This window comes from Phalacrocorax aristotelis, unplaced genomic scaffold, assembly GCF_949628215.1.
Source record: "Phalacrocorax aristotelis unplaced genomic scaffold, bGulAri2.1 scaffold_126, whole genome shotgun sequence".
NCBI lineage: Eukaryota > Metazoa > Chordata > Aves > Suliformes > Phalacrocoracidae > Phalacrocorax > Phalacrocorax aristotelis.
In genome coordinates, this window is record NW_027441294.1 from 88,501 (window position 1) to 108,903 (window position 20,403).

General features: G+C 51.7%; 1 long non-coding RNA gene across 1 annotated transcript; it reads right to left on the minus strand.

The window, feature by feature from the left end:
- Positions 1-90: 90 nt before the first annotated feature.
- On the minus strand, positions 91-20,368 carry LOC142051294 (uncharacterized). Its single transcript, XR_012658401.1, has 5 exons — positions 20,299-20,368; positions 19,931-20,040; positions 9,981-10,172; positions 9,613-9,722; positions 91-264 (listed from the first exon to the last, which is right to left on the minus strand). It is a non-coding gene; the product is annotated as an uncharacterized LOC142051294 (long non-coding RNA).
- Positions 20,369-20,403: the final 35 nt, after the last annotated feature.

Genomic DNA, 20,403 nt, shown 5'->3' on the forward strand with positions numbered 1-20,403 from the left:
GGACAGGCTCTCTCTTGCCTGCGGCAGGAAGGCAGCTGGCAGCCAGAGCACCTTCAGTTTCTTCTTCTTTACCTTTCGTTGGCGTCTCCAGCTTCAGCTGAGGCAGCTCCTGTCCGCAGCCGGGAAGGGCTTTGTCTATCCCTTTTCGGCCCTGCGCTGCGAGGACGGCGAGGACGGGCAGAGAGAAGCCACGCGAGCCTGAGACGGCCGCAGGCAACGGCATCCCCGGGGGAAGGACAGACAACCATGTCCTCAGCACGGTCTCTGGGAGAGGGAAAGAAGAAACAGTGACCGTCATTACCGTCGATCGACCCTGGCCAAAGCCTCTCCTTCCGCAGGGGCTTCTGGACACACCGCTCCCTCCCCACGCTACTGCTAAGGGCCCCTGCACCAAGGGGGAATCCAGTGCGCTTGAGGGACGGCTTGCTGCCTTCACGACAGGGCCTGGGGGCAGCCTAAGGCTATGCAGCACGCTTATGGGGAGGTGCCGGAGCTGGGGGCAGGCGCACGGGGCAAGGGGGGCCAGGGGAGGCTGAGCGGGACCTCCGGTGGGCCGGGGAGGCGGCCATCATCTGCGCCCTGGGCACGGGGAAAAGGTCATCGTCCTCCTCCTTTCCCTCTTCCCTTCTGTCAGCTCCCGGGGAACTCACCGCTTCTCGGGAAGCGGCCGCACCCGCAAGCCCCCAGTAATCAACACGAATCCAACCCCAAAAATACACCTCGCGTACCATACACGCCACAGCCGCCCGGCACCCGAGCGCCGGAAGACCGCGCCTCCCGCCATGCCCGGCGAACCACGTGACAGGGCCGGCAGCCACTGCGCCAGGAATACAGCTCCCGGCATGCTCTGCGCCACAACCCGGCCGCCCGGCAGCCGCAAGGACTACAGCTCCCGGCATGCTCTGCGGCACAACCCCGGCCGCCCGGCGGCCGGTTTGATGCGGAGCCACCCAGCATCCCTGCGAGCACAGCTGCAGGCGCAACAGCAGTTACGCAGCCACAACTAGGCACTAAACAAAGGCTTTCCAACACTGGAGGTCTAGAACAGGTAGACATTAGCACAGAAGCACAAGGGGCTCCGTCACCCTGCACAAATCTCCCCGTGCCTACACACGCACACGTTCAGAAGTTAGTTATCAGAAAACGCCCGACTCAGCCATTTGCCACAGTCACGAGACTCACGACATGATAACACGACATGACACACGAGGTGGGCTCAGAGTTTTAAGGCAAGAAATACCTCCCACGCCCCCCACCCGAGATCTTTCAGGGTCCACACCTGCCATCGCCCCGCACCAAACCTACCCGGCAAAGGCTTTCAGGTGGCCCGAAACACTGTACACAGAAAATAACCAGGGACAGACCTGCATTGTTCGGAAGCGAACGATGCCCGACCGGGGCTCCTCTGCGGGGCACGGAGCCCCCCGGCCCCGCCCGGAGACACACACCCGCCCCCCGCTGCCCAAACTCACCCACCAGCGCTCTCCGGCCCCCGGACACGGCCGCGCTGCTCTCTCAGGCGGCTGCCGCAGGCGAGGCTCGGGCACCGCCAGGCCTCCAGCGTCCCGAGGGGCTGCCGGCCACCGCAGGGGATGGCTGCCGGCGGCCGGACCGCCGCGGCGCTCCCCGCCCAGCTCCGAGCAGGCTCCGCCGGCCGCGGGCTTCCCACGCGGGCCGCAGAGGGGCCCCGGCACCGCACAGGGACGCCTCGCGACCCGGCCGCCACACGCACCGGGCCCTTCGGCCGCCACACGCACCGCTCCCGCCCCCGCTCCGACGCGCCGCGGCACGCGCCACCGGAAGCCCGAGCCCCGCGGGGCGGCCCTTAAAGGGCGGCCGGAAGGAACGGCCCCCACACGGCCCCGCCACCGCGCCCAGCCGGTGAGCGCCAGCGCCCCCTGCTGGCCGGGCCGCGCTCAGCTCGCGAGGGCGCCGAGGGCCGGGCGGGGCGGGACGCGCCGGCTCGGGGCCAGCGCCTTCTCGGGGCGAGCGGGGAAACCCCTGCGGGCCCCGGTCACGGCCGGGCAGAGCCGCGCGCCCTCCGAGAGCTGCTGAACGCGGCTGCCGCTCGTGACACATACCGAGCCGTCTGCGACGGGAGCGGGCAGAGGAGGAAGGGGCCGGCGGCCGCGGCGCCCTGGCCCCAGGCGGGGGGGGGGGGGGCTGGGCCCGGGGGCCGCCCCCCTACTCACAGTTCCCTCACAGTTCCCTCACAGTTCCCTCACAGTTCCCTCACAGTTCCCTCACAGTTCCTCACAGTTCCTCACAGTTCCCTCACAGTTCATCCCATGGACGGAACCGGGACCTACTGTGAGGCACTGGGAAAGAAGTGGGAGGAAGCCGGGACAGACCAATATAGCCCAGTATGGACTAGACCAATATAGCCAGTATGGACTAGACCATATAGCCCAGTATGGACTAGACCAATATAGCCCAGTATGGACTGGAGGAACTGCGAGGGAACCGCGAGAGAACCCCACAGAACAAACCATGGGGCACGAGAAGGCAGAGAATTAAGGAATTAGGGACAGGGAGCAGAAAAAAAAAAAGAAAAAACCAAAGGGAGACAGAGAGCAAAAGGAATCGCAATGCGTACGAGAGAAGAGAGAAACAATTCTAGCATAGGGTCACGCGGGAGCCAGGGACAGCAAGATGGGAGAAAGGACAGAAGCTACAGGCTACGGGCAGAGAGGGAAGAATTAATGAATAGACACAGAGAGATGGGCAGAAAGACATGGAGAAGGCTAAAGATCACACGGCCTACAGGGAAGAGAGAAGAGAGGGAGGAATTTTAAAAACAGGGGCAAGAAGCCAGAGAGAGGGAGAGAGAAGCAACAATAAAATGGGGGACAAGCCACAGGGCAGCGAGGAGGGAATCAATGAATAAGAACACGAGACCAAAGAGAACACATGTAGAATGGAAAAAAGGAACAGCGGCCTACAGGAAGGAGGAATTAAAGATCAGGGACTGGAGGCAGACAGAGACACATGAAGAAACAAGTGAAAAAAAGAAAAAAACAAACCAACAGCAATGGGCTACAAAGACAGAGAGGGAGGAAATGAGGAAATAAAACGTCGCAGCAAGGAGCTGGACAGAGAGAGATGAGACAAACAAATAGCACGGGTCCACGTGACAGAGAACGTGGAATTAGAACACAGAGAGAGGGAGCCGGGACAGAGAGAGAGGCCGAGAGAAACATCTAGACAGGCTACAGCGGGCAGAGGCAGGAATTAAAACCTAGGGACAGGGAGCTGGACAGAGAGAGATGGAGGTCACAGGGAACAGCGGTGGCTGCAGGAAGAACAGGAATTCATGAATAGGGAAAGGGAGCTGGACAGAGAAGAACTCAGAAAGGCAAGAACAGTCGCAGGGTACAGAGCAGAGAAGACGAATTAAAAAGCACGGGGGGAGCGTTGAGGCAGACAGAGAGAGATTAAGAAAAAAGTCACGGGCTACGTGGCAAAGCAGGAGGAATTCAGAAACGAGGATGGGAACCAAGGGAGAGTGTGCTGGTGAAGGATAACGGGCATTAAAAGTGAGGGATGGGGAGCTGGGAAAAGCGAGGCAGAGAAAAACAGAATCACAGAGAGAATCACACAAAGCCAAAAAAGAAGAAACTGAACAACAGGAACAGGTGTAACCAAAGCGATGAAATCAACCAACCAGAGACGGTGTTCCATTACGGGAACATGGAGCGTACCAATCAGCGCACCTGTCGATCTGCATTTTAGTGCCTAGGCGATCGTTAATGTCAGCAGAACAACAGACAACATGCTTCTGTCAGAAAAGGATGACAAAACGCGGTTTCGCTTAGCGGACTGAGAAAACTAGCCAAGACTGCCAAGAGTAAGAGCCGAGAAGCTAAAAGGTAATTCCGGCAGGGGGAGATCGCGACCACCGACTCACAGACCACCACCGACCCAAGTAACACCACCTACTCAGAAGAGAACAACGGAAGAGGACAACCGAGCCTGCGCAGTGATTGACATACGGAACGAGCAAGTTTGTACCCATCGCTAGACAAGACAATAATGACTATGTATGAGTATGTAAAATTTTCATCTACAAATTGTACAGGAAAGGTGCGTGAGGTACGCACGCCAGGAGGAGCGATCCCCCGTGCATCCGGCGCCGTGAATATAGAATGCCTGCTCTTTAATACTAAATTGGTGTTGAGGAGTCGTTTCCGATTTTAACGCGTTTTTTCGGTAACAGTTTTGGCACCCCAGGTGGGAACCTGCTTTTGAATCTCGACGGATCCGTGGGATCGTGGGACCTGCAGCCGGCCCCGAGGAATTCTCCGGGAGAGCTTCCGATCCCCGGGCCAGAGAATTCTGAGCAAGATCCCCTGGATTGAGGTAAACAAGGCATTCTTTGAAGAAGAAACTTAGGTAGAATAATACGTGGGGTTAGTTTCCCACATAGGATAGGATAGCGGGTTTGAGTCCCACAGGCCTGCCCGTAAGGCGTGGCGAAAGCCACGCAGGGTCGGGGCCAAGAGGTGCCTCGGTTGGTAAGTCTCTGCTAGGCGAAAGCCTGTGGAGCGGGACCCGAGGGTAGGGGAGTCTTCAACAGGGGGTTGAAGTCTCCAGGGATATCTAGCAGGGGGCTACAGATCCCAGTGGCAGATTTCCAGTGAGACCTCTAACGGGGGTTGGAGTCCCTCTGACTAGTATTTGTGATAGTGCACTATCACAACTACTAGTCGACTGGGAGACGGGAGCATTACTGAGTAGGAAACCTATCCCACAGAGAACACCTTTGCGATGTATTTTGAAGCACTGCAAAGACGTCGGGGGCGGTGACCCACTAACTCGGAAACCATTAATTGAATATTGCAATCATTGGTGGCCAACGTATCAATTGGAAGGTGGGCACAAATGGCCAGAACACGAGACATTGCAATATCGTACCATCTTGCAATTAATGTTGTTTTGTAAAAAGGGAAGGCAAATGGGAAGAAGTGGCATATGTTGATTTGTTCTTTACACCGTGGAATCATCCCGAGCAGCAGAAACAGCGTGAGGTATGTCCACAAGATTCTACGGCAATGTTTCTGAAAAGAGGAAAACGTGGTGAGAACTTGAAAGAGTGTTGCTCTACTTGTGATACTGGATACTTCGCTTGATGAAACTGACAAGAAAATAGTATGGAATACAGCCAGAAGGCAGGTGCAGGGAGCACATGCTAACAGGAATTTACAGAGAACAATGAATAAGAATTTTCCATCTACAAATCCCGAGTGGGACCCTAATCAGCCAGGACCCAGGGGAATGTTGACTAGATGTCAGAGAGAGATTTTATTTGGAGTAAGACAAGCAATGCCAAAAGCAATAAATTGGTCAAAATTTATGAAGTGAGACAAGAATTAAGTGAGTCCCCTTCAGCCTTTATGGAAAGACTGAAGGTGACCACCAGAAAATATACTCATTTGAACCCAGAAAAACCAGAAAAAGCAATTCAGCTGGTCTCTATATTCATAAGACAATCAGCCCCAGATGGGGGCGGGGGGAGAGAAAACAACCTTCAGAAACTAGAACAACCTGAATCCAGAGATCTGGGTTAAATGCTTGAAGTAGCTTGGCATGAAGGAGACCAGGGGAATCAACCCTAGCTGAACACCTGGTTACACTGAAGCTACGGAATGAAGAAATAGAATTTTTGGTAGATACGGGAGCCACTTATTTGGTATTGAATACACGTGAAGAGAAATTTGATCATAAATCAGTAGATGTTGCTAGCGCAACAGGGCAAAGAAAAATTAGCCCCTCTCAGAGCCATTAAAGTTTAAATTGGAGAAGCAATGGGCAACTCACCAGTTTCTGCATATGCCTGAATGTCCACTGCCTCTGTTATGACGAGATCTATTAGGTCAATTAGATGCTCAAGTAACTTTTAAAGATGGAGAGATTAAATCACTAATACCAGAATCAAAAGCCACAGAGGCGAGAGCGTTTATGTTACAGGATTCCTCCAGGGAGGAACGGGTTCCCGAGGAAGTGGAAAACGTAGTAATTCCTTTGGTTTGAGCGAGCGGAGCTCCGGAGCGATCTAAGTGGGCAGAGCCGGTAAAAGTAACCTTAAAGCCTGGAGCCAAGCCCGTAAGACAAAAACAATACCCTATTAAGCGAGAGGCTCGAAAAGGATTACAGAAGTTAATTATAAAATTTTTCAGAATATGAGCTTTTAGTGGAATGTGAATCAGAATATAGTACTCCTGTGTCGCCAGTAAAGAAATCTAGAGGCAAAGAGTATTAGCTAGTTCACGATTTAAGGGCTATAAATCAGGTGGTCCAAGATATACATCCGGTAGTAGCTAATCCATACACTTTACTGACCTCTTTTAAAGGAGGAGCATAAATGGTTTACTGTACTAGATTTGAAGGACGCCTTCTTTTGCATACCTCCAGGCATAAAAAGTCAAAGCCTATTTGCTTTGCAATGGGAAAGCCCCACCACAGAATGAAAGACACAGCTACCATGGACCGTACTTCCACAAGGATTTAAAAATAGTCCTACGATACTTGAGACTCAGCTGGCAAAAAAAAATTAGAGATATAGAAAAAACAGAACCCAGGGAGAGGCATCTTGTTACAGAATGCGGATGACATTCTGATAGCGGCACAAAGTAAAGAAAAATGTTTTGAAATTTTTAAATTTTCTGGGCCAAGGAAGATGCGGAGTTTCCAGAAACAAAACCCAAATAGGAAAAGAAGCAGCCATTTATTTAGGATTTGAAATATCTCAAAGACAAAGACAATTAGAAAGTGAAAAGAAAGAAACTATTTGTCAAATTCCCGAACCTAGCAGCCCGAAGGAACTGAGAGCTTTTCTGAAAACAATGAAATAGCATCAGCTCTGGATTCTGAACTATAGACTGTATGTAAAACCATTATTTGAGGCATTGAAAGACTCAAAAGGATAAATATTTAACCTGGACGCCCGGATGCCAAACGGCATTCAAAGAACTGAAAAGAGCCTCGATGATGGCCCCTGCATTAGGCCTACCTGATTTCGCTAAACCTTTTGAGTTGTTTGTCCACGAAAGACAACATTTAGCCCTTGGAGTGCTGACACAGCGACTGGGAACCTGGAAGAGACCTGTGGGCTACTTCTCCAAACAACCTGACCACGCGAGTAAAAGATGGCCTAGGTGTTTACGGGCAGTAGCAACAACAGCGCTGCCGATCCGGGAAGCCCCAAAGTTAACAATGGGACAGAAGATGACAGTATATGTCCCGCACATAGCGGTGACTGTTTTAGAACAAAAGGGGGGTCGTTGGCTATCCCTTAGCAGAATGTTGAAATATCAAGTTGTTCTGTTAGAACAAGACGATGTGGAATCGAAGACTACTGCTATACTGAATCCTGCTATGTTTTTAACAACAGAAAACCTTACGGACAATTTAGAACACGATCGCTTGCTAACTATTGAACAAGTCTATTCCAGCAGACCAGACCTGAGACACAAACCTCTGGGAAAATCCTGATCTGGAGTTGTTTACAGATGGAAGAAGCTCTGGGCGAGAAGAGAAGCGAATGGCCGGATATGCTGTCGTTATCGCCGCCGAGGGAACGGAGTCAGGGGTGCTGCCTGCAAACACCTCAGCACAGAAAGCAGCATTGGTAGCATTGAAGCGAGCTCTGCGAATGGCAGAAGGACAAAGGATAAATATCTAGACTGATTCCAAACGTGCATTTGGTGTGATCCACGATCATGGAGCTATTGGGAAGGAGAAAGGACTGCCATCAGCCCAAGAATCATCAATACAGCATAAAGAAGAAATTCTCCAACTTCCGGAAGACGTGCAGAAACCTAAAGAAGTGGCGGTAAAGCGTTGCAAAGCTCATCAATTTGGCCAGACGGCTGTAAACATAAGCAAACGACTGACCGATAAAGCTGCAAAGAGGACTGCAGAGCAAGGTATCCTTGCACTAGTACCAGTAAAACAGATCAGAATTCCAAAGTTGAAACCGAGATATAATAAATTGGATGAGCAATTAGCAGAACAATTGGAAGCATCACAAAACACAGAGAGATGGTAGGTAACACCAGAAAAACAAGTAATAACAACAACCACCCCACAAGTTATGACAGAACTTGCAAAAGAAAACCATGAGCAAACACATTAGGCTGTAGGCGCTACGGTTTTGAGTTTAAAAACATCTGTAGCGTGTGTAGGCACGACAAGAATAGTTAAACCCATAGTAGCTAAGTGTCCAATCTGTCCTAGAAATAATCCCCTGAACCAAAGGAAACAACCTTTAGGAGTAACAAAACAAAAAATTCTCCCGGAAATTATTAGCAAATTAAGTTCTCTGAGTTACCCAGACAAAATAGATAGAGCAGTATTTGTCAGTGCTGATTGACAAATTTTCTAGATGGCCAGCAGCTTTCTCGTGCTGCACCGACAAAGCTAGAGTAGTAGTTAAGACGTTGCTGAAGGAAATAATACCAAGATTTAGAGTGCCAACGGGAATGTCCTCTGATAGAGCACCACATTTTTTTGCAGAGGTACTTCAACAAATTAATAAAATTTTGGGTAGAAAATGGGACCTGCATACACCCTGGAGACCACAATCAAGTGAAAAATTTCAGAACATGAAGCAAACACTAAACTGACATAGTGGAATATTATTGATCTAGGATGGAAGTATTGAGAAAATTATTATTTCAGAACTTCCAAACAGGGGAAATGTAACCAAAGTGATGAAATCAACCAGAGACGGTGTTCCATTACGGGAACATGGAGCGTACCAATCAGCGTATCTGTCGATCTGCATTTTAGTCCGTAGGCGATCATTAATGCGAACAGAACAACAGACAACGTGCTTCTGTCAGAAAAGGATGAAAAAACGCTGTTTCGCTTAGCGGACTGAGAAAACTAGCCAAGACTGCCAAGAGTAAGAGCCGAGAAGCTAAAAGCTAATTCCGGCAGGGGGAGATCGCGACCACCGACTCACAGACCACCACCGACCCAAGTAACAGAAGAGAACAACGGAAGAGGACAACCGAGCCTGCGCAGCGATTTACATACGGAACGAGCAAGTTTGTACCAATCAGCAGACAGGACAATAATGACTATGTATGAATACGTAAAACATTGATCTACAAATTGTACGGGAAAGGTGCGTGAGGTACGCACGCCAGGAGGAGCGATCCCCCGTGCATCCGGCGCCGCGAATAAAGAATGCCTGCTCTTTAATACTAAATTGGTGTTGAGGAGTCGTTTCCGATTTTAACGCGTTTTTCGGTAACACAGGGAGTCAGATCAAGAGAGCCAGAGAACAACAAAACACCGACAGGCTACAGGACAGAGCAGGAGGAATAAAAAAAAAAAAAAAACGGAGCCAGAGCCAGGCAGAGAGAGGCGGAGAAAGAAAAAGGAGCCACAGGCTACAGGACAGAGAGAGGGAGGACTGAAAAGACGGGGAGGCAGGGAGACACTCAGAGCGAGATGGAGAAAGAAGGTGCGGTGGGGGGGGGGGGGGGGCGCAAAAAAAAAAGTAAATTTTGCAGCAGGTAAGGAAAGAGAGGGGGCCGGGGGAGAGACAGGGAGGGCCCAGGACGCACAAGAGAGGCAACGGGGCCCCAGTGGCCCAGGACTCACCGCGACTCTCGCTCTCAGCGCTGCTGGCACAATTTAGCCGTTCAGATGCTTCTTTCCCCTCCTCTCCTCCCTGCCTCTTCTGCAGCTCCAGACTCTAGGCCGTCCTCCACCTGAAGAGAATACGTGGGTGTCTTACAGCTCTTACCAGATGAGGCTTCCTAGGCACGTAGCCTAGCTCGCTCGTGCACTACACGCCCGTACCCAACTCCGGGTTACGCGTACAGACCCTACGGTGCACGTTGGTGGCCTGGCCCGCTGCGGGCTATGAAGGGGGATCCTTCCTCCCCCACCTGCATGGACAGGCTCTCTCTTGCCTGCGGCAGGAAGGCAGCTGGCAGCCAGAGCACCTTCAGTTTCTTCTTCTTTACCTTTCGTTGGCGTCTCCAGCTTCAGCTGAGGCAGCTCCTGTCCGCAGCCGGGAAGGGCTTTGTCTATCCCTTTTCAGCCCTGCGCTGCGAGGACGGCGAGGACGGGCAGAGAGAAGCCACGCGAGCCTGAGACGGCCGCAGGCAACGGCATCCCCGGGGGAAGGACAGACAACCACGTCCTCAGCACGGTCTCTGGGAGAGGGAAAGAAGAAACAGCGACCGTCATTACCGTCGATCGACCCTGGCCAAAGCCTCTCCTTCCGCAGGGGCTTCTGGACACACCGCTCCCTCCCCACGCTACTGCTAAGGGCCCCTGCACCAAGGGGGAATCCAGTGCGCTTGAGGGACGGCTTGCTGCCTTCACGACAGGGCCTGGGGGCGGCCTAAGGCTATGCAGCACGCTTATGGGGAGGTGCCGGAGCTGGGGGCAGGCGCACGGGGCAAGGGGGGCCAGGGGAGGCTGAGCGGGACCTCCGGTGGGCCGGGGACGCGGCCATCATCTGCGCCCTGGGCACGGGGAAAAGGTCATCGTCCTCCTCCTTTCCCTCTTCCCTTCTGTCAGCTCCCGGGGAACTCACCGCTTCTCGGGAAGCGGCCGCACCCGCAAGCCCCCAGTAATCAACACGAAGCCAACCCCAAAAATACACCTCGCGTACCGTACGCGCCACGGCCGTCCGGCACCCGAGCGCCGGAAGACCGCGCCTCCCGCCATGCCCGGCGAACCACGTGACAGGGCCGGCAGCCACTGCGCCAGGAATACAGCTCCCGGCATGCTCTGCGGCACAACCCGGCCGCCCGGCAGCCGCAAGGACTACAGCTCCCGGCATGCTCTGCGGCACAACCCGGCCGCCCGGCGGCCGGTTTGATGCGGAGCCACCCAGCATCCCTGCGAGCACAGCTGCAGGCGCAACAGCAGTTACGCAGCCACAACTAGGCACTAAACAAAGGCTTTCCAACACTGGAGGTCTAGAACAGGTAGACATTAGCACAGAAGCACAAGGGGCTCCGTCACCCTGCACAAATCTCCCCGTGCCTACACACGCACACGTTCAGAAGTTAGTTATCAGAAAACGCCCGACTCAGCCATTTGCCACAGTCACGAGACTCACGACATGATAACACGACATGACACACGAGGTGGGCTCAGAGTTTTAAGGCAAGAAATACCTCCCACGCCCCCCACCCGAGATCTTTCAGGGTCCACACCTGCCATCGCCCCGCACCAAACCTACCCGGCCAAAGGCTTTCAGGTGGCCCGAAACACTGTACACAGAAAATAACCAGGGACAGACCTGCATTGTTCGGAAGCGAACGATGCCCGACCGGGGCTCCTCTGCGGGGCACGGAGCCCCCCGGCCCCGCCCGGAGACACACACCCGCCCCCCGCTGCCCAAACTCACCCACCAGCGCTCTCCGGCCCCCGGACACGGCCGCGCTGCTCTCTCAGGCGGCTGCCGCAGGCGAGGCTCGGGCACCGCCAGGCCTCCAGGCGTCCCGAGGGGCTGCCGGCCACCGCAGGGGATGGCTGCCGGCGGCCGGACCGCCGCGGCGCTCCCCGCCCAGCTCCGAGCAGGCTCCGCCGGCCGCGGGCTTCCCACGCCGGGCCGCAGAGGGGCCCCGGCACCGCACAGGGACGCCTCGCGACCCGGCCGCCACACGCACCGGCCCTTCGGCCGCCACACGCACCGCTCCCGCCCCCCGCTCCGACGCGCCGCGCACGCGCCACCGGAAGCCCGAGCCCCGCGGGGCGGCCCTTAAAGGGCGGCCGGAAGGAACGGCCCCCACCGGCCCCGCCACCGCGCCCAGCCGGTGAGCGCCAGCGCCCCCTGCTGGCCGGGCCGCGCTCAGCTCGCGAGGGCGCCGAGGGCCGGGCGGGGCGGGACGCGCCGGCTCGGGGCCAGCGCCTTCTCGGGGCGAGCGGGAAACCCCTGCGGGCCCCGGTCACGGCCGGGCACAGCCGCGCGCCCTCCGAGAGCTGCTGAACGGGGCTGCCGCTCGTGACACATACCGAGCCGTCTGCGACGGGAGCGGGCAGAGGAGGAAGGGGCCGGCGGCCGCGGCGCCCTGGCCCCAGGCGGGGGGGGGGGGCTGGGGCCCGGGGGGCCGCCCCCCTACTCACAGTTCCCTCACAGTTCCCTCACAGTTCCCTCACAGTTCCCTCACAGTTCCCTCACAGTTCCCTCACAGTTCCCTCACAGTTCCCTCACAGTTCCCTCACAGTTCCCTCACAGTTCCCTCACAGTTCCCTCACAGTTCCCTCACAGTTCCCTCACAGTTCCCTCACAGTTCCCTCACAGTTCCCTCACAGTTCCCTCACAGTTCCCTCACAGTTCCCTCACAGTTCCCTCACAGTTCCCTCACAGTTCCCTCACAGTTCCCTCACAGTTCCCTCACAGTTCCCTCACAGTTCCCTCACAGTTCCCTCACAGTTCCCTCACAGTTCCCTCACAGTTCCCTCACAGTTCCCTCACAGTTCCCTCACAGTTCCCTCACAGTTCCCTCACAGTTCCCTCACAGTTCCCTCACAGTTCCCTCACAGTTCCCTCACAGTTCCCTCACAGTTCCCTCACAGTTCCCTCACAGTTCCCTCACAGTTCCCTCACAGTTCCCTCACAGTTCCCTCACAGTTCCCTCACAGTTCCCTCACAGTTCCCTCACAGTTCATCCCATGGACGGAACCGGGACCTACTGTGAGGCACTGGGAAAGAAGTGGGAGGAAGCCGGGACAGACCAATATAGCCCAGTATGGACTAGACCAATATAGCCCAGTATGGACTGGAGGGAACTGCGAGGGAACCGCGAGAGAACCCCACAGAACAAACCATGGGGCACGAGAAGGCAGAGAATTAAGAATTAGGGACAGGGAGCCAGAAAAAAAAAAAGAAAAAAACCAAAGGGAGACAGAGAGCAAAAGGAATCGCAATGCGTACGGAGAGAAGAGAGAAACAATTCTAGCATAGGGTCACGCGGGAGCCAGGGACAGCAAGATGGAGAAAGGACAGAAGCTACAGGCTACAGGGCAGAGAGGGAAGAATTAATGAATAGACACAGAGAGCTGGGCAGAAAGAGATGGAGAAAGGCTAAAGATCACACGGCCTACAGGGAAGAGAGAAGAGAGGGAGGAATTTTAAAAACAGGGGCAAGAAGCCAGAGAGAGGGAGAGAGAAGCAACAATAAAATGGGGACAAGCCACAGGGCAGCGAGGAGGGAATCAATGAATAAGAACACGAGACCAAAGAGAACACAATGTAGAATGGAAAAAAGGAACAGCGGCCTACAGGGAAGGAGGAATTAAAGATCAGGGACTGGGAGGCAGACAGAGACACATGAAGAAACAAGTGAAAAAAAAGAAAAAAACAAACCAACAGCAATGGGCTACAAAGACAGAGAGGGAGGAAATGAGGAAATAAAACATCGCAGCAAGGAGCTGGACAGAGAGAGATGAGGACAAACAAATAGCACGGGTGCACGTGACAGAGAACGTGGAATTAGAACACAGAGAGAGGGAGCCGGACAGAGAGAGAGGCCGAGAGAAACATCTAGACAGGCTACAGCGGGCAGAGGCAGGAATTAAAACCTAGGGACAGGGAGCTGGACAGAGAGAGATGGAGGTCACAGGGAACAGCGGTGGCTGCAGGAAGAACAGGAATTCATGAATAGGGCAAGGGAGCTGGACAGAGAAGAACTCAGAAAGGCAAGAACAGTAGCAGGGTACAGAGCAGAGAAGACAAATTAAAAAGCACGGGGGGAGCGTTGAGGCAGACAGAGAGAGATTAAGAAAAAAGTCACGGGCTACGTGGCAAAGCAGGAGGAATTCAGAAACGAGGATGGGAACCAAGGGAGAGTGTGCTGGTGAAGGATAACGGGCATTAAAAGTGAGGGACGGGGAGCTGGGAAAAGCGAGGCAGAGAAAAACAGAATCACAGAGAGAATCACACAAAGCCAAAAAAGAAGAAACTGAACAACAGGAACAGGTGTAACCAAAGCGATGAAATCAACCAACCAGAGACGGTGTTCCATTACGGGAACATGGAGCGTACCAATCAGCGCACCTGTCGATCTGCATTTTAGTGCCTAGGCGATCGTTAATGTCAGCAGAACAACAGACAACATGCTTCTGTCAGAAAAGGATGACAAAACGCGGTTTCGCTTAGCGGACTGAGAAAACTAGCCAAGACTGCCAAGAGTAAGAGCCGAGAAGCTAAAAGGTAATTCCGGCAGGGGGAGATCGCGACCACCGACTCACAGACCACCACCGACCCAAGTAACACCACCTACTCAGAAGAGAACAACGGAAGAGGACAACCGAGCCTGCGCAGTGATTGACATACGGAACGAGCAAGTTTGTACCCATCGCTAGACAAGACAATAATGACTATGTATGAGTATGTAAAATTTTCATCTACAAATTGTACAGGAAAGGTGCGTGAGGTACGCACGCCAGGAGGAGCGATCCCCCGTGCATCCGGCGCCGTGAATATAGAATGCCTGCTCTTTAATACTAAATTGGTGTTGAGGAGTCGTTTCCGATTTTAACGCGTTTTTCGGTAACAGTTTTGGCACCCCAGGTGGGAACCTGCTTTTGAATCTCGACGGATCCGTGGGATCGTGGGACCTGCAGCCGGCCCCGAGGAATTCTCCGGGAGAGCTTCCGATCCCCGGGCCAGAGAATTCTGAGCAAGATCCCCTGGATTGAGGTAAACAAGGCATTCTTTGAAGAAGAAACTTAGGTAGAATAACACGTGGGGTTAGTTTCCCACATAGGATAGGATAGCGGGTTTGAGTCCCACAGGCCTGCCCGTAAGGCGCGGCGAAAGCCACGCAGGGTCGGGGCCAAGAGGTGCCGCGGTTGGTAAGTCTCTGCTAGGCGAAAGCCTGTGGAGCGGGACCCGAGGGTAGGGGAGTCTTCAACAGGGGGTTGAAGTCTCCAGGGATATCTAGCAGGGGGCTACAGATCCCAGTGGCAGATTTCCAGTGAGACCTCTAACGGGGGTTGGAGTCCCTCTGACTAGTAGTTGTGATAGTGCACTATCACAACTACTAGTCGACTGGGAGACGGGAGCATTACTGAGTAGGAAACCTATCCCACAGAGAACACCTTTGCGATGTATTTTGAAGCACTGGAAAGACGTCGGGGGCGGTGACCCACTAACTCGGAAACCATTAATTGAAAATTGCAATCATTGGTGGCCAACGTATCAATTGGAAGGTGGGCACAAATGGCCAGAACACGAGACATTGCAATATCGTACCATCTTGCAATTAATGTTGTTTTGTAAAAAGGGAAGGCAAACGGGAAGAAGTGGCATATGTTGATTTGTTCTTTACACCGTGGAATCATCCCGAGCAGCAGAAACAGCGTGAGGTATGTCCACAAGATTCTACGGCAATGTTTCTGAAAAGAGGAAAACGTGGTGAGAACTTGAAAGAGTGTTGCTCTACTTGTGATACTGGATACTTCGCTTGATGAAACTGACAAGAAAATAGTATGGAATACAGCCAGAAGGCAGGTGCAGGGAGCACATGCTAACGGGAATTTACAGAGAACAATGAATAAGAATTTTCCATCTACAAATCCCGAGTGGGACCCTAATCAGCCAGGACCCAGGGGAATGTTGACTAGATGTCAGAGAGAGATTTTATTTGGAGTAAGACAAGCAATGCCAAAAGCAATAAATTGGTCAAAATTTATGAAGTGAGACAAGAATTAAGTGAGTCCCCTTCAGCCTTTATGGAAAGACTGAAGGTGACCACCAGAAAATATACTCATTTGAACCCAGAAAAACCAGAAAAAGCAATTCAGCTGGTCTCTATATTCATAAGACAATCAGCCCCAGATGGGGGCGGGGGGAGAGAAAACAACCTTCAGAAACTAGAACAACCTGAATCCAGAGATCTGGGTTAAATGCTTGAAGTAGCTCGGCATGAAGGAGACCAGGGGAATCAACCCTAGCTGAACACCTGGTTACACTGAAGCTACGGAATGAAGAAATAGAATTTTTGGTAGATACGGGAGCCACTTATTTGGTATTGAATACACGTGAAGAGAAATTTGATCATAAATCAGTAGATGTTGCTAGCGCAACAGGGCAAAGAAAAATTAGCCCCTCTCAGAGCCATTAAAGTTTAAATTGGAGAAGCAATGGGCAACTCACCAGTTTCTGCATATGCCTGAATGTCCACTGCCTCTGTTATGACGAGATCTATTAGGTCAATTAGATGCTCAAGTAACTTTTAAAGATGGAGAGGTTAAATCACTAATACCAGAATCAAAAGCCACAGAGGCGAGAGCGTTTATGTTACAGGATTCCTCCAGGGAGGAACGGGTTCCCGAGGAAGTGGAAAACGTAGTAATTCCTTTGGTTTGAGCGAGCGGAGCTCCGGAGCGATCTAAGTGGGCAGAGCCGGTAAAAGTAACCTTAAAGCCTGGAGCCAAGCCCGTAAGACAAAAACAATACCCTATTAAGCGAGAGGCTCGAAAAGGATTACAGAAGTTAATTATAAAATTTTTCAGAATATGAGCTTTTAGTGGAATGTGAATCAGAATATAGTACTCCTGTGTCGCCAGTAAAGAAATCTAGAGGCAAAGAGTATTAGCTAGTTCACGATTTAAGGGCTATAAATCAGGTGGTCCAAGATATACATCCGGTAGTAGCTAATCCATACACTTTACTGACCTCTTTTAAAGGAGGAGCATAAACGGTTTACTGTACTAGATTTGAAGGACGCCTTCTTTTGCATACCTCCAGGCATAAAAAGTCAAAGCCTATTTGCTTTGCAATGGGAAAGCCCCACCACAGAATGAAAGACACAGCTACCATGGACCGTACTTCCACAAGGATTTAAAAATAGTCCTACGATACTTGAGACTCAGCTGGCAAAAAAAAATTAGAGATATAGAAAAAACAGAACCCAGGGAGAGGCATCTTGTTACAGAATGCGGATGACATTCTGATAGCGGCACAAAGTAAAGAAAAATGTTTTGAAATTTTTAAATTTTCTGGGCCAAGGAAGATGCGGAGTTTCCAGAAACAAAACCCAAATAGGAAAAGAAGCAGCCATTTATTTAGGATTTGAAATATCTCAAAGACAAAGACAATTAGAAAGTGAAAAGAAAGAAACTATTTGTCAAATTCCCGAACCTAGCAGCCCGAAGGAACTGAGAGCTTTTCTGAAAACAATGAAATAGCATCAGCTCTGGATTCTGAACTATAGACTGTATGTAAAACCATTATTTGAGGCATTGAAAGACTCAAAAGGATAAATATTTAACCTGGACGCCCGGATGCCAAACGGCATTCAAAGAACTGAAAAGAGCCTCGATGATGGCCCCTGCATTAGGCCTACCTGATTTCGCTAAACCTTTTGAGTTGTTTGTCCACGAAAGACAACATTTAGCCCTTGGAGTGCTGACACAGCGACTGGGAACCTGGAAGAGACCTGTGGGCTACTTCTCCAAACAACCTGACCACGCGAGTAAAAGATGGCCTAGGTGTTTACGGGCAGTAGCAACAACAGCGCTGCCGATCCGGGAAGCCCCAAAGTTAACAATGGGACAGAAGATGACAGTATATATCCCGCACATAGCGGTGACTGTTTTAGAACAAAAGGGGGGTCGTTGGCTATCCCTTAGCAGAATGTTGAAATATCAAGTTGTTCTGTTAGAACAAGACGATGTGGAATCGAAGACTACTGCTATACTGAATCCTGCTATGTTTTTAACAACAGAAAACCTTACGGACAATTTAGAACACGATCGCTTGCTAACTATTGAACAAGTCTATTCCAGCAGACCAGACCTGAGACACAAACCTCTGGGAAAATCCTGATCTGGAGTTGTTTACAGATGGAAGAAGCTCTGGGCGAGAAGAGAAGCGAATGGCCGGATATGCTGTCGTTATCGCCGCCGAGGGAACGGAGTCAGGGGTGCTGCCTGCAAACACCTCAGCACAGAAAGCAGTATTGGTAGCATTGAAGCGAGCTCTGCGAATGGCAGAAGGACAAAGGATAAATATCTAGACTGATTCCAAACGTGCATTTGGTGTGATCCACGATCATGGAGCTATTGGGAAGGAGAAAGGACTGCCATCAGCCCAAGAATCATCAATACAGCATAAAGAAGAAATTCTCCAACTTCCGGAAGACGTGCAGAAACCAAAAGAAGTGGCGGTAAAGCGTTGCAAAGCTCATCAATTTGGCCAGACGGCTGTAAACATAAGCAAACGACTGACCGATAAAGCTGCAAAGAGGACTGCAGAGCAAGGTATCCTTGCACTAGTACCAGTAAAACAGATCAGAATTCCAAAGTTGAAACCGAGATATAATAAATTGGATGAGCAATTAGCAGAACAATTGGAAGCATCACAAAACACAGAGAGATGGTAGGTAACACCAGAAAAACAAGTAATAACAACAACCACCCCACAAGTTATGACAGAACTTGCAAAAGAAAACCATGAGTAAACACATTAGGCTGTAGGCGCTACGGTTTTGAGTTTAAAAACATCTGTAGCGTGTGTAGGCACGACAAGAATAGTTAAACCCATAGTAGCTAAGTGTCCAATCTGTCCTAGAAATAATCCCCTGAACCAAAGGAAACAACCTTTAGGAGTAACAAAACAAAAAATTCTCCCGGAAATTATTAGCAAATTAAGTTCTCTGAGTTACCCAGACAAAATAGATAGAGCAGTATTTGTCAGTGCTGATTGACAAATTTTCTAGATGGCCAGCAGCTTTCTCGTGCTGCACCGACAAAGCTAGAGTAGTAGTTAAGACGTTGCTGAAGGAAATAATACCAAGATTTAGAGTGCCAACGGGAATGTCCTCTGATAGAGCACCACATTTTTTTGCAGAGGTACTTCAACAAATTAATAAAATTTTGGGTAGAAAATGGGACCTGCATACACCCTGGAGACCACAATCAAGTGAAAAATTTCAGAACATGAAGCAAACACTAAACTGACATAGTGGAATATTATTGATCTAGGATGGAAGTATTGAGAAAATTATTATTTCAGAACTTCCAAACAGGGGAAATGTAACCAAAGTGATGAAATCAACCAGAGACGGTGTTCCATTACGGGAACATGGAGCGTACCAATCAGCGCATCTGTCTATCTGCATTTTAGTCCCTAGGCGATCGTTAATGTCAGCAGAACAACAGACAACATGCTTCTGTAAGAAAAGGATGACAAAACGCTGTTTCGCTTAGCGGACTGAGAAAACTAGCCAAGACTGCCAAGAGTAAGAGCCGAGAAGCTAAAAGGTAATTCCGGCAGGGGGAGATCGCGACCACCGACTCACAGACCACCACCGACCCAAGTAACACCACCTACTCAGAAGAGAACAACGGAAGAGGACAACCGAGCCTGCGCAGTGATTGACATACGGAACGAGCAAGTTTGTACCAATCAGCAGACAGGACAATAATGAATATGTATGAATACGTAAAACATTGATCTACAAATTGTACGGGAAAGGTGCGTGAGGTACACACGCCAGGAGGAGCGATCCCCCGTGCATTCGGCGCCGCGAATAAAGAATGCCTGCTCTTTAATACTAAATTGGTGTTGAGGAGTCGTTTCCGATTTTAACGCGTTTTTCGGTAACACAGGGAGTCAGATCAAGAGAGCCAGAGAACAACAAAACACCGACAGGCTACAGGACAGAGCAGGAGGAATAAAAAAAAAAACGGAGCCAGAGCCAGGCAGAGAGAGGCGGAGAAAGAAAAAGGAGCCACAGGCTACAGGACAGAGAGAGGGAGGACTGAAAAGACAGGGAGGCAAGGAGCCACTCAGAGCGAGATGGAGAAAGAAGGTGCGGTGGGGGGGGCCGCAAAAAAAAAAAGTAAATTTTGCAGCAGGTAAGGAAAGAGAGGGGGCCGGGGGAGAGACAGGGAGGGCCCAGGACGCACAAGAGAGGCAACGGGGCCCCAGTGGCCCAGGACTCACCGCGACTCTCGCTCTCAGCGCTGCTGGCACAATTTAGCCGTTCAGATGCTTCTTTCCCCTCCTCTCCTCCCTGCCTCTTCTGCAGCTCCAGACTCTAGGCCGTCCTCCACCTGAAGAGAATACGTGGGTGTCTTACAGCTCTTACCAGATGAGGCTTCCTAGGCACGTAGCCTAGCTCGCTCGTGCACTACACGCCCGTACCCAACTCCGGGTTACGCGTACAGACCCTACGGTGCACGTTGGTGGCCTGGCCCGCTGCGGGCTATGAAGGGGGATCCTTCCTCCCCCACCTGCATGGACAGGCTCTCTCTTGCCTGCGGCAGGAAGGCAGCTGGCAGCCAGAGCACCTTCAGTTTCTTCTTCTTTACCTTTCGTTGGCGTCTCCAGCTTCAGCCGAGGCAGCTCCTGTCCGCAGCCGGGAAGGGTTTTGTCTATCCCTTTTCGGCCCTGCGCTGCGAGGACGGGCAGAGAGA